The sequence below is a fragment of the Festucalex cinctus genome, chromosome 1 (assembly GCF_051991245.1).
Source record: "Festucalex cinctus isolate MCC-2025b chromosome 1, RoL_Fcin_1.0, whole genome shotgun sequence".
NCBI lineage: Eukaryota > Metazoa > Chordata > Actinopteri > Syngnathiformes > Syngnathidae > Festucalex > Festucalex cinctus.
In genome coordinates, this window is record NC_135411.1 from 54,790,033 (window position 1) to 54,802,597 (window position 12,565).

At 39.7% G+C, this 12,565-nt stretch overlaps 1 protein-coding gene across 2 annotated transcripts in view; it reads left to right on the plus strand.

Moving 5' to 3' along the window:
* Window positions 1-445: 445 nt before the first annotated feature.
* The window catches only part of znf385c (zinc finger protein 385C), a 165,288-nt gene continuing 153,168 nt past the window's right edge, over window positions 446-12,565 (plus strand). Inside the window, exon 1 of one of the 2 annotated variants that reach the window (XM_077494978.1) lies at window positions 446-565. The gene's annotated coding sequence lies outside the window, so the exon portion shown is untranslated. Of the gene's footprint in view, window positions 658-12,565 lie in introns of both variants that reach the window. The other variant, XM_077494974.1, reaches the window with a different exon arrangement.

Genomic DNA, 12,565 nt, shown 5'->3' on the forward strand with positions numbered 1-12,565 from the left:
GTAAAGATACTATAAAAAACGTTTAATTGAATTTCATTTATTTATTTGTTTGTATTATTATTTGATACATTCACATAAGTACTGCTGATGTTCTTCAGTGCCAGGCAGTCAGTTTTACAGTACTTCACAATTAGGTTTTTGAGAAATTGTAACTTGGCCACACTCATTTCTGCATTTGCATTTCAAGATAAAATATTACATTTGGCATCCGTGTTGGAGAACAATATCACCTCACCTTTGTGTAAAACGTGTTTTTGTGTCAAATGTAGTGCTAAAATTATTATATGGGGGAGCAAATACGTAGCATAAACCACATATCAATGTCTGAGAACATTTCCCACCCTCTGTCTTGACAATTTGTGCTATTATTTTGAAAGGCAGTTTCCGGTTCCAGCTCTCCGGCATCCAACCTTGTGCTAGCTTGACCAAGCCGCCTCCGCTGTACTGGATGGTTACGTTCACTTCTTTCGGGCGGTCACTCGTTACTGAACCGATTTGACCGCCGCTTGTTTGGCATCACTGACAACACCGGACCCGGGAGGGATAGTACGGAAGCGGATCCCCGGTAAGACAAGACGTCCCGTGCCCGTGTTGCGTCGGTGCCGGTTCGGCTGTTGCTGGGCTAGAGCTTCAGGTGCGGACACCTGGAACGTGTTGGTAAGTTTTAGTGGGGTTTGTCGTCTGTTGTTTGGCGCCGGATTTCCACCGGAAAGTGAAACTTTGTGGCACATTGTCAGAGAAAGTGACGAAAAAGATGCCAGAAAGTATTTATGAATGAACGCTGAAACAGTTTGAATGAGCGATCTTTTAATTATGTTTAAGGGTTGTGAAATCACAACATAGTTCATTATAACCATGTGGACACAAAATAGAGATAATTTTCTGCAAGTTCTGCCTGATATGGCAATTAGTCCATCTAAGTTTCTTTATCACTTAATACTACATTTATGTGATGTATAAGAAAAGAGGAGACAATCAGTGCAGTGCGTTCAGGGTTTTAACTTCATTTATTGTAATTAACTTCCTTTGTTACAGACTATATTGTTTTTTTGCATGGGCAGTAATTATAGTGGTTGTTCATACAAAAATAAGGTGATTTATGTCAATTTCAACCACCATTTGACTTGAGCTCAGTTTTTTTTTTTTTTTTTACACTATTCATCAGTGTAAATAAAATAAATAAATAAATAATATATACTATACTATATAATATATTATATGATAATAATTTTATATATATGTGTGTATATATATATATATATATATATATATATATGTATATATATATATATATATATATATATATATATATATATATATATATATATATATATTAGGGGTGTGAATTGCCTAGTACCTGACGATTCGATTCGTATCACGATTCACAGGTCACGATTCGATTCGATACCGATTAATCCCGATACGAATTTATAAGTCGATTGTTGCGATTTTTTTTCATTCAAATTTAGAAAATACTAATCAGTAAACTTGTAGAGTGTAAGATTTATATGAAAATGTATTATTTATTTATCTGAAATTTCAGTCTTATAGAGGTTGTAATCTGTTTCATGTTTGAACAGCATTAAAATAAAATATTAAGGCTTAATGTTCCGTTCATATAACATTCTTCCATGCTCAAGGTGTGAATCCTAACCCGAAGTTAGACGTTTTGTTGAATATTTTTCCATTAAAAATGGAAGTTTAAAAATCGATTCACACACACACAAAAAAAAAAAAAAAAAAAAAAAAAAAGGCAATGATGATAAGACGCTGAATCGGTAAGACTACCGAATGAACAATTCTGAGCTCTTTAAAAAAAAAAAAAAAAAAAAAAAATCGATTTTTTTTTATTGAATCGATTCGAGAATCGCGCGATGTAGTATCGCGATATATCGCCGAATCGATTTTTTAACACCCCTAATATATATATATATATATATATATATATATATATATATATATATATATACAGTGATACCTTGGCTCACGAACTTAATTGGTTCCCAGAGAGTGTGTGTAAGCCGAAAAGTTCTTCTTCCGAACATTTATTTCCCATAAGAAACCATTAAAATGAGAATAATCCGTTCCCAGGTCCCTATAAAACATAATTTTCTACTAAATAAGCCTTAAAACTACACAAAAATATACCTTATTTTATGTATAATAAATGTGCTATTGTATTGTAATTAAAGAAATAAATTGTACTGTATAATAAAGTCATTTTATTTTACTTTGTGATGGTAGTTCTTAAGGATAGTAGCAATGGTAGACTTACTTCATTCGCGAGCGTTTCACCGCGTAGAGTGTTTATGGAACGGTTGCGGCTCATTCGCACTTTCGTGCTCACCGGAGCGGAGGAGGTGTGTCCCTTGGTGAACAAGGAAGTGGAGCACTTTAGCGAGTCAACAAAAAGTGAGCACCGCCAACTACTTTCACCTCTTTCCTGGGACTAAACAGCCGTGGCACGATTTTCTCCTTTTTTGAGGTACGTGATGGCACTTTTGCTTTTTTTTAGTGGCGCGAACTCCATTGACTACAATGCAAACGCGCCGCCGAATCGCCGTCCCTCGCTGGTAAGCATTAGGCTTGACACTAGCCTGTGGTGGGGTCTTTTTCGGTCCCATAATAGCAAAAGTACACTCAAAATGTCTATCAAACACAAACCGCGTCCGCACTAAAAGAAAGGGGGTGACGAACTGGGACGCCGTGAGCGTGCGTCAGCTTCTCATGGCCGCCACCGTGGTGCTGTTCGACCGCGTGGTTTGGTTCGTCCGCCGAAAAGTAGTTCGTCAGCAGAGACTAAATTCTCGCGAATTTAATGTATCACTGTATATATATATATATATATATATATATATATATATATATTTATATTCGTGCAGTATTACTGAAATAGTAGCCCACTCTTAAAGTAGCATATATGTGTGATTTTGCGTCTTGTAATCAATAATTTAGCTAAATAGCATTCAAATGACATACGTGACACAGAAACGGTTTGTGAATCTTTACAAGCTTGAGCAGACGAGGATGCTTTACTGGTGTTCAGGGGATTCAAATTTAGTCGCTTGACGACAGATTAACAAGATACTCGATGGTGCGTGCCAAAAGAACATTTGATAGCTGTCATTGGCAACATTGCTTGCGTTTTGTGTCCTACATAATGACATTAATGTAATCTCACATTTAATATGTTGCCTCCCGAAATATTGCTCCTGTATTTTGTGCAACAAGAGCAGGTTCATTCTAAACACTTTTTATTGATGACGTGCTCTATAGAAACGTTGATACCGTCTGCAGAATTCGAACCCTTATAAAAATGCACTGATACTACCCACTGTTACCACTTCACCAGCCTGACATAGCTTCGGGGTAGGAGCCATGTCCTGTGTTCCGATACTTCACTTAAACACGGGTGACATGCTTTTACCCGACTGCAAGTTATGCTGTGCTTGCGTCTGTTAAATTTGCAGAAAGCATGATCCGCACAACTGTCAACTATCAATCAAATACCTCTACTATGACCTGTAAAAATGGATGTTACTTTGTCTAGCATATTCTGTGTATGCATAACTACATGTTTGAACTGCAAAAATAGCCACTTTTAAGCAGATAAGTTGGGTTTTACCATGCTGCGACAAGAAAGTACTCTAAGGTGGCATGGCTCAGTGGTAGAGTGGTTGTCCGCCATCCGTGAGGTTGTGGGTTCGATCCTGGTGACCATGTCGAAATGTCCATGAGCAGGACATTGAACCCCGATTTGCTACCAGTGGACCTGGTAGTGACCTGCATGGCAGCAGCTGACCACTGGTGTGTGAATGTGAGGCATTGTAAAGCGCTTTGGGCACCATATGGCGTAGATAAAGCGCTATATAAAAAGCAGTCCATTTATCATTTTACCATTTAAAGCAACCATGCCATCGTAAAACCCCGGTTCACATGCTGGCCGTCATGTCAAACTTGCAACATCAAAACAAAAACAAAAACAAAACTTGTTTTGTTTTGTTTTTGTTTTTGTTTTGATGTTACAAGTTTGTTTTGTTTTGTTTTAACAAAACAAAACAAAACAAAACAAAAACCCTCCTCGCTCTTCTGTCTTTCTGATTGATATCCGTGCACTCACGGCCGACAATCGGGCGCTCTAAAGTAGACACGCTAGCCTGAAGCCCCAGCCCACATGCTGGCTTCAAGTCAGCCTCCCCACACCCACTGCCCGCCTTCTTGCGATTTCACCTTCGTCTACATGACATAACATGCACTTATGACAGACAACGAAGCGCTCTGAAGTGGGAGTGCCAGCAGACTAACTGAAGGGAAGATGCATCTTTGGGCTGTAGGCAGCTAGCTACCTACACATTGCTACTACACTGGATAGTGGGAGAGGCTCAACTCCTGCCAAATGCTAAAATGAATCATTAAGCCTATAAAAAAGCCTATAAAAAAGCCTATAAAAAAACAAAAAACAAACAAACAAACAAACACAGGAACACTAAAATTGTGAAAAACAGTTTATGTCCACGATTGACTACTACATAGTTCTCAGTTGTTGCACATGATGACAGGATGTCAGCTTTATTATCTAGGATTCATAGAAACATGTACAGGTAATAAGTGTGCTAAAGAGCTCAATCATAGATGTTTTAAAAGTAGGGCTGCACAATATATCGAAAAATATTGATATCGCGATATTGGCCGATGCAATATGCATTTCGCAAAGACATGCAATAAGTTTGATATGGAATTTTATGCTTTTATCTGAATTTGACCAGTCAGACTGTCAGGTTTACCTGTTTGACATTTATTAAACATGACAAAAAAATGGAGAGAAGACACTCACTCAGTTCGAGGAGAGTAACTGATTTTTACAATTCATTACTGCACTCTCTGAAAAAAATCCCCTCCTCACCCTCTCTTTTTATTTGGTTTCCACACCCCTAGTTCCATGGATGTTCCAACCCTAATAATGCAAATGGAAAACATAATTGAAACACAGGGTACTTAACGAAAATATGCACTGCCATCCAGTAGTTGAACATTATCGAGAGGTAATTACAATTAATTAAGAATACATTGAGTTTGATTATTTTACCTCATGAAAAAAAATGTAATTCTTTCATTAGATATTATATTATATTCAGCAACTGTATCACATATAGCATCATGATTTTACAATATTGTGCAGCCCTATTTAAAAGTGATATATTGATTACAGTATCTCTTAATCATTGTATTGTCATAGTAGCAGCATGTCACTATTGCATTGCGATTCACTCCCTTAGTCTTCAGCACTAACGCTGCACTTCTAATGGTATATTTAATAAGTCCCATTATTTCGCTGTTGTACTACTTTTTGTGCATCAAGAGCAATTATAATGGCAGTTATGAGCAGGATAATGCCAATTCACTGACTGGTATGACTTCAAGCCTTGCCGATGATCGATGCAAAAAAGACAAACAAGTGACTTAATAATTGCGTCTGACCAATTTAAACTATATTTAGTGTTGGATCTTCAGTAAAGCTGGTGCAATAGTGGCCTTAAGTTAGTGAAATATACCTGCATGTGCATTCCTACTATGACACAAATGATGAATTTTAAATCTGTGTACAGTATGTGTGCGTGTGAGTGAGAGAGATTTGGCAATGCAGCATTGACATTTTATCATGCAATGACATTCAAATGACATAATTTCCCTCCCAAAATACCCACTTTTAATCAGCTCTATTGGGACCGACAACCATTATCTGACCTGCATGTAAAGAATCATAGAGATTTTCCCCTGCTAATGAAAGAAAATAAAGCAGAGTGTGCTCACTGCTTTGTAATATGAAATGTTTGCTGGATGCTATTGAAGAGTTTTGTGTTGTTAGGCTGTTCTGCATTTTGTTGTTTGAGTGTTTCTGTGCTTGGTACAACATATGTATTTTTCCCTTGAAATATTGTCAGCTGGAGTGGCATCATGTTACGTGTAGGGACGGATGTAGTGCATGATAGATATTGATCTCATTGACTGCTAGCCATTTTCCAGAATTTTAGTTTTGACTGATCTTTCAAGATACGTAGAATATTGTCTTCTGTGACAATAAAATAATTGAATCTTCCAAACGTAAGAGTAGACTTGCTTCTTTAACCATCAAAAAATTCTGCTGTTTTATAACCCACACTAGTTTGACAAAGAAACATCAAGCAAAATAGTGATGTTGTCACTGTTTTTGGCTGTCGGGACTGTGCGGTGGAGGTTGTGGACCCAGTGCAGGGAAGAAACGCAGGGCAGGGATGAAATCAAAAAAACAAACAAAGGATTTAATGCACCCACACGGACTGAACAAAAACACCAGACTAATACACCCACACTGAGGCCCTGTTTACACGGAAGCTCCTCTAACAAATCTTGTACAGACAGAACCGTCTCAAGCCACGTGAGTGTCCAAAAGAAGACACCAAGGACATTTATAATATATATACCGAGTCTGGAGTGGCACTATAGCGTTGCCATAAAGAGTTAACGGAAAGCGTAGAAGAAGAATCAGCGAAGAAGACGAACCACTGATCTGAATAGCCACTAGGCCAAAACTTTTGAATCTGTGAGGCCGCCATATTGCTCCTCCCAAGAAACGTTTCTTGGCATTCTCGATCCTATACATTTACAGTGTCAAAATTAGAGAACATTTGAGACAGCACTTGATAGAAACAAGGGATCTAGCAACTAGAGGTAAGATCGGACCTAAAAAATCCAACCCGACCCGACCCAGGCCCGCGGGCATTAAAGCCCGACCCAGCCCGACCCCGACAAATTAACTTGATTTGCAGGCCCGAGCCCGAAGCAAACCCGAAATTTCAATTTATCCCATAGTATTTGGCAGAAAAAAACTGCAACATTTTTTAAGGTTAAAAAAATCTACATATTTTTATGATCATGATAAATACATTTGCACAACGAAATAACGCTGGAACACAGAATAAGAGGCCAGACAAAGAGAGTGAAAGAGAGATCTTGATGTGCACTCGCTTAATTACGCGGAGAAATACTGCAGCCCAGTCTGCGCCTGTTTAGTAGTAGTTACCTTACAGCGCCGCCTTCTCTGTTTTATCAAAATGATATATTTACAACAAATATTCCTTAGTTTAGTATCCACACATCGTTTTAGTATACATTTTTATAAACATATATTTATTTAAAAAAAAGTCAGCGATAGAGAAGCCCGGCCTGACCCGACCCGAACGTAATGATTGACATTTTAGGCCTGGGCTAAAGATCTTACCTCTACTAGCAACTGAGTGATAAAAGAAAAGGGTCTTCAAAGTAGTTTAAACATCAGTCTGTTCGCAAGATGGGAGGACTAAGATGGCTGCCCAGTCGCTTCAACGGCTTGCACAGGTGTGTATGGGCTATCGGCTATCCAGTAATACTGTAAATACAGATCAGTGAGACGAGCACAACACAGGGGAAGTGACAATGCTGATTCAAGTACAACATCACACAAACCATTTTGCTGTAAAAGCATAAACAAGCTAAGGAGGTTGTGCAAAACGACGACGACAAGGCTATCCGCCAATTTTGATAGACTGGCGGTTCGTGCGCAGTCACGAGAGAATTACATCATCACCGGAGTAGTAGCTATCCTGTATATGGTGTCTACATTGGAACGTACGGGGCGCGTCTTGAAATCTTTCCACTCTGGAGCCCAGTTTCAAAAGTGATTGGTTTCAAGCTCCGAAACCGAGCCGCCGTGTGGACGAACTGCCCAAACAGTAAGAAACTTGTGTGAATACTCTGAAACGGGCTTTCGTGTGAACGGGGCGTGATTGACTCAACAAGACACACCTGGACGAGACACAAGGGGCTGAGGGCACTGATTGGTCAAAACACAGGGCAGGGAAGACACACACAGGTGGACGTGGCTACACATGACGAGACAACACATAACACTAACCACAGGCAAAAGACAAGAACGCTCCAAATCAAACAAAAACCCAACCCGACAGAACCAAAACATGACATTGGCACATTTTTTGCTTTATAGCAAAAAATAATTTATTTACAAATAAGCAATTAAGAAATGTGCCATGATCTCCTTTGGTTTGTAATGAGTCTTGCAAAAAAAAAAAAAAAAAAAAAAAGCCAAAGAAAAAGTAAATCCATTGTAGAATTAATCCTTCGACGCTTGTCTTCGCTGTCATCCTTGACAGATTTAAGTTTTTTTTGTTTGTTTTTTGACAGTTAATTATCATTTTTATAGTTTTGAATTGTATTGAATTATTGTATTGGATCACAATGACCATTTATATTATATTAGTAGCTTTCTATGACATTGTTTCTTTATGAATATGCAGATGTTAAAAAGTGATTTCTCCTTCTGTGGTCTTTTTCTTCTTGAACGTCACTATTTCGCCTCATTATTTCCTGCCGTGCCCTCCACCCATTTTGTTATGACCTTCCGTCAGTTTGCACGCGGCCGCCATCTTGGCTCGCGTCACCCGCTGAGCCAAGGTGATCGCCAAACCCCAAAATCTTTAAGCCTGCACACAACCAAGAAGATGGATGTCCAAATGTCAGCTGACCTCTCTTGAAAAAACCATTAGCGACCTTCGCTTGGATTCCGCGATGAGTTAAAAGCGGCGGCGGCTAAGACGTCGCTGGCGGCTTGCTGACCTGCCAGTGCAAACACGCACTTAATTCCCAATTAGCTGGAGGACAACGTGATGCCGTCATGAGTGCAAAGCAGCCGCTAGTATATTTGGTTTAGAGCTTTAATGAAATGTATTATGGGAACAATAGAAAGTGTGCTAAAGGTTGGACCGAATCAGTTCATGAACTATCTCCAGAATGAATGCTACATATTATTTAACACTCACGACTTTCACAAACTCACTGACAAAAACTTCAATTTCCACTTGAGGTGGAATGTGTTTTTTTTTCCATTTCCCTCTCACGCCCTCGTCCCCTCCACTGGCCTGGGTCGCTGCCTCATGCCAGCCTGGATGTAGGAAGATGGGGGTGGAATTAAAAAAAAAGGGGCAAAGTGCAAAAAGGGACTCTGACAGCTGCATGAAGCCTGCCTCGGGGCCCCCTATACCACCATGGCAAAGCCCCCCCCACCCCCCTGCCTAGTTGACTGGCATACCCCAAAGGAAGAGTTCCGCCCGGGGAAAAAAACCCAACAGAAGCTGCCACGCTACTCAGTGGGAGGCTGCATCACTGATACAGCTTGCCCTGGGGGAGGCCACGCTCAAATTTGACTTTCTTTCACTCTTGTAGTTTTGAGGAATAACACATTTTTTGCTTGTGATTTTTAAGGATACACTGAACTAACAAACAATTAAAGCTGCTTGCATTTGAACACAATACAATACAACTGATGTCTGACGGCCCAGTATCTGTTATGTTCTGGGGTTGGATCCCATAAAGGCAGACACAAATAAGATTTTAACACTTTATTCACATAACATCAAGAGACGCGGAACTAACTTGACTAGACCGGAAACAATGAGAATGTATCAAGAATCATGAGACACTAAGCTAACTTGGGCTGTGGAGGTGCACAGGGAAACAGAAGAGCAGGGGGCCAGCTGGACAGAGGAATAAATCGGCAGAGACACGCTTCTCTGTCAACTTATATAGGCAGCGAATGGATCCGATTGGCTGTGGTCAGACATGTGGCTAACAGGACTGACATGGAATTATCTGATTGGCTGTTGACCAGATAAAGAGATTAAAGATTCCTGACATCACATAGCTTCTAACATCACATAGCTTCTGACCAGTTGAAAGATATTAAAGATTCCTGACACCACATAGCTTCTGACCAGTTGTAACTAGCTGCTGATTACATGCTGATTGAATCAGTTCAAATAAAGTCAAATAAAACCAAACATCAGACATTTGCCACAAACAAAACACAGTCATGACAGTATCAAACCTGAAAACTCCTAAATGTGGGGCTACAATGCCAAACATAAGATCACTGTGCTGCTATAATTATAGGAAAATATATATTTTTAAAATCATGCCACTTTCACTTTGGGAGGCTTGTCTATCGTGAGTAAAAAGTCCCAAGAAGCCAGGCCTGAAAAGAAACAGAAAGTCAACCATTTTGTTTTGAAGCCGCCATTTTGTAGAGTCCTAGAGATTTGTCAAAGATCATATACAGTACAAGACAGATTGATTCTGCTACATTGCAAAAACATTGGCGCTTTCAAGTGAAAGTAGAATGGTGGCAAAGTCTGAGGCCTAGCCATACTACAAAACTCCATTATTGCGTAAACAAACCAGCAAAAAAACATCACATTCTTCAGCTGCCATAGGAGCCGACATCAACGCTCCATCGCCTGTTTGCCTTCAATGAAGTCATTTTAACGGGCACACCTCTCTACCTGCTCATACACAGTGGCCTCAGTGTGTACGCTTAAACAAACATACACACAGTGACGCGTTTATGCTGCCGAGTCTTTAACACAGCTCCAGTGTGCTGCAGCTGGTAGCAACGGCAACATGTGCTCAAAATAAATAGAAAGCTGTAAAAAAGTTCACAAATGTACTTTTCGCAAACCAGAGTCACAGTGATCATTTTCAAAGTGCTTCAAAGTATTCAAATAGTTGTTAATGTTATTATTCATCAAAGGTTTGTGGATTAGGGCCGCTGTGACTGATTTTTATCCCCTCATGGCAAACGTCTCATCCCGCTACCAGGCAACGGATTGTAGCTATCAAGTCATTACAGGTGGCAAGATGTGACGTTCAATAGACTCCAGCTGCTTGCCGCCTGTCGCCTCCATGGCCGCATTGTTTGGTCTGGAATGATGTCCAAACTGCAGCGAGGGCTCGGTGTCGCCTTGGTTCGTTATCGATTGGGCCGCACGGTGTGGAGGTTGGATATCGATGGGAGTTGTACCAGCACAGTTTTAGCTAGACCGCTAGCTAAGCTGCGATTGACGTGGAAGCTGACTCAGGCGCTTGCATCCCCACGGAACAATTGTACGCCTTTTGCACCATTGAACAGCTTTTATTACCTTCCTCATGCTGAGAGCGTGTAAAGAAAGAAAGATAAGATGTGTTAGCCTAGCTAAACAGCTTTTTTTTTTTTTTTTTTTTAGCAAAAAAAATGGTGAGTAGTTAAAAAAAAACATGAAAGCAGTGAATCGCTAATAGGTGGCAGAACATCACTCTTGTTTTCTTTTTTAGCTATACAAAGGCGATGAACAATTAGAAGTAGCACAATTATGATAGAGGAAGTAGTTTGGTTCCCAACCTAGTGCTCATAAGTGGACTTCACCATTTTCTCGTTGAATGAAGAGACCGCCCTTGGCGCTACATTAGTTAGCGTGTTGACTTGATCTCCCCCGAGCTGGGGCGCAATCATCACGAGCTCATGGCGGCATGACACGCGGCGTAATTGAACCATAAATTGTTGTCCCCCGCAGTAAAAAGACCATCCTTCACTGTTTTTTTTTTTTTTTTTTTTTGCTTCCCGTGGCTTTTTTTGTGCTGACAAAACAGCCGAGGATGAGGTTAACAGCGGTAGCAGCGGCGCTGTCACATTGAACGTGTGCACAAAAAAAATGAAACGGATGCAACTACTTGTCTATGAAAACCTTACAAAAGTGGAAAAACTCAAGAGGCTTTCACAAGTTTCTGTTTTTTGAAAATACTTCCAAATACCTTGTGGTCCTAGGCGATCATGTTTTTCAAATTATTTTTGCCTGATCATACCTTTAAGTAGCATGTTATCTGTAAGGAGATAAGAACTGGTATAGGCATATGTTTGTACGAGACACATATATATCTACACAATATGACCACATAGGTCGTTTTGCAAAGGTACCAATTACAACCAGGTTTTACATATTTTAGTTTAGTGATCTCCATCGGCCATGTAAAACTGCACCAAAATACTGAAATGAGTCTCGAAACAGGTCCGTCTATATCACTAAGCTTTTTGTCCAGTGATTCTGTTAGTGTTGACTACATAATGTACCGGTGTGTACAAACGTGTACTGTACAACCTCACTGAAAGCCTCATCCTAACCCCAACCATTAGTCCGTGACGGCGAATCAACATAGGTGTCAACACAATAAATGAACACTAAGATCGTTACTGGAATATTAGCTCAGTAAGTTAGTCTCTAGGACTGACGATCCGTGTTCGAGTCTCAGTTTTGTATTTTTTTTTGCTATTTAACATGGCCGATAGAGGTTGCTAAACTACAATATGTAACAGTCAAATTTTGGTGCATGGTAAAACGACCAATATGGTCGTTATTCTTGGAGGACTTGTTGGTTTGTACTCAAGGGCCACATTTGATTTTTAAAAATGGACTGAGTCAGACAAAAAAAAATAAAAGATGTTAAAAAGTGGATGCAAAATTGTTTATTTTAATATTAAGATAATAATTCATGCTCATTTTAATAGTATTTGTTGCCATTCATGTAATTATCCTATTCACTGTCTTTTTATTTTATATTCACCAAATGATATCCAACTGTTCATATATCAAGAGGTAGATGTGAAAGAGGGCCTCACCCAGCCTGTCTGTGAAATTCAGGCTTGTACAGATCCCTGTAGATGGCG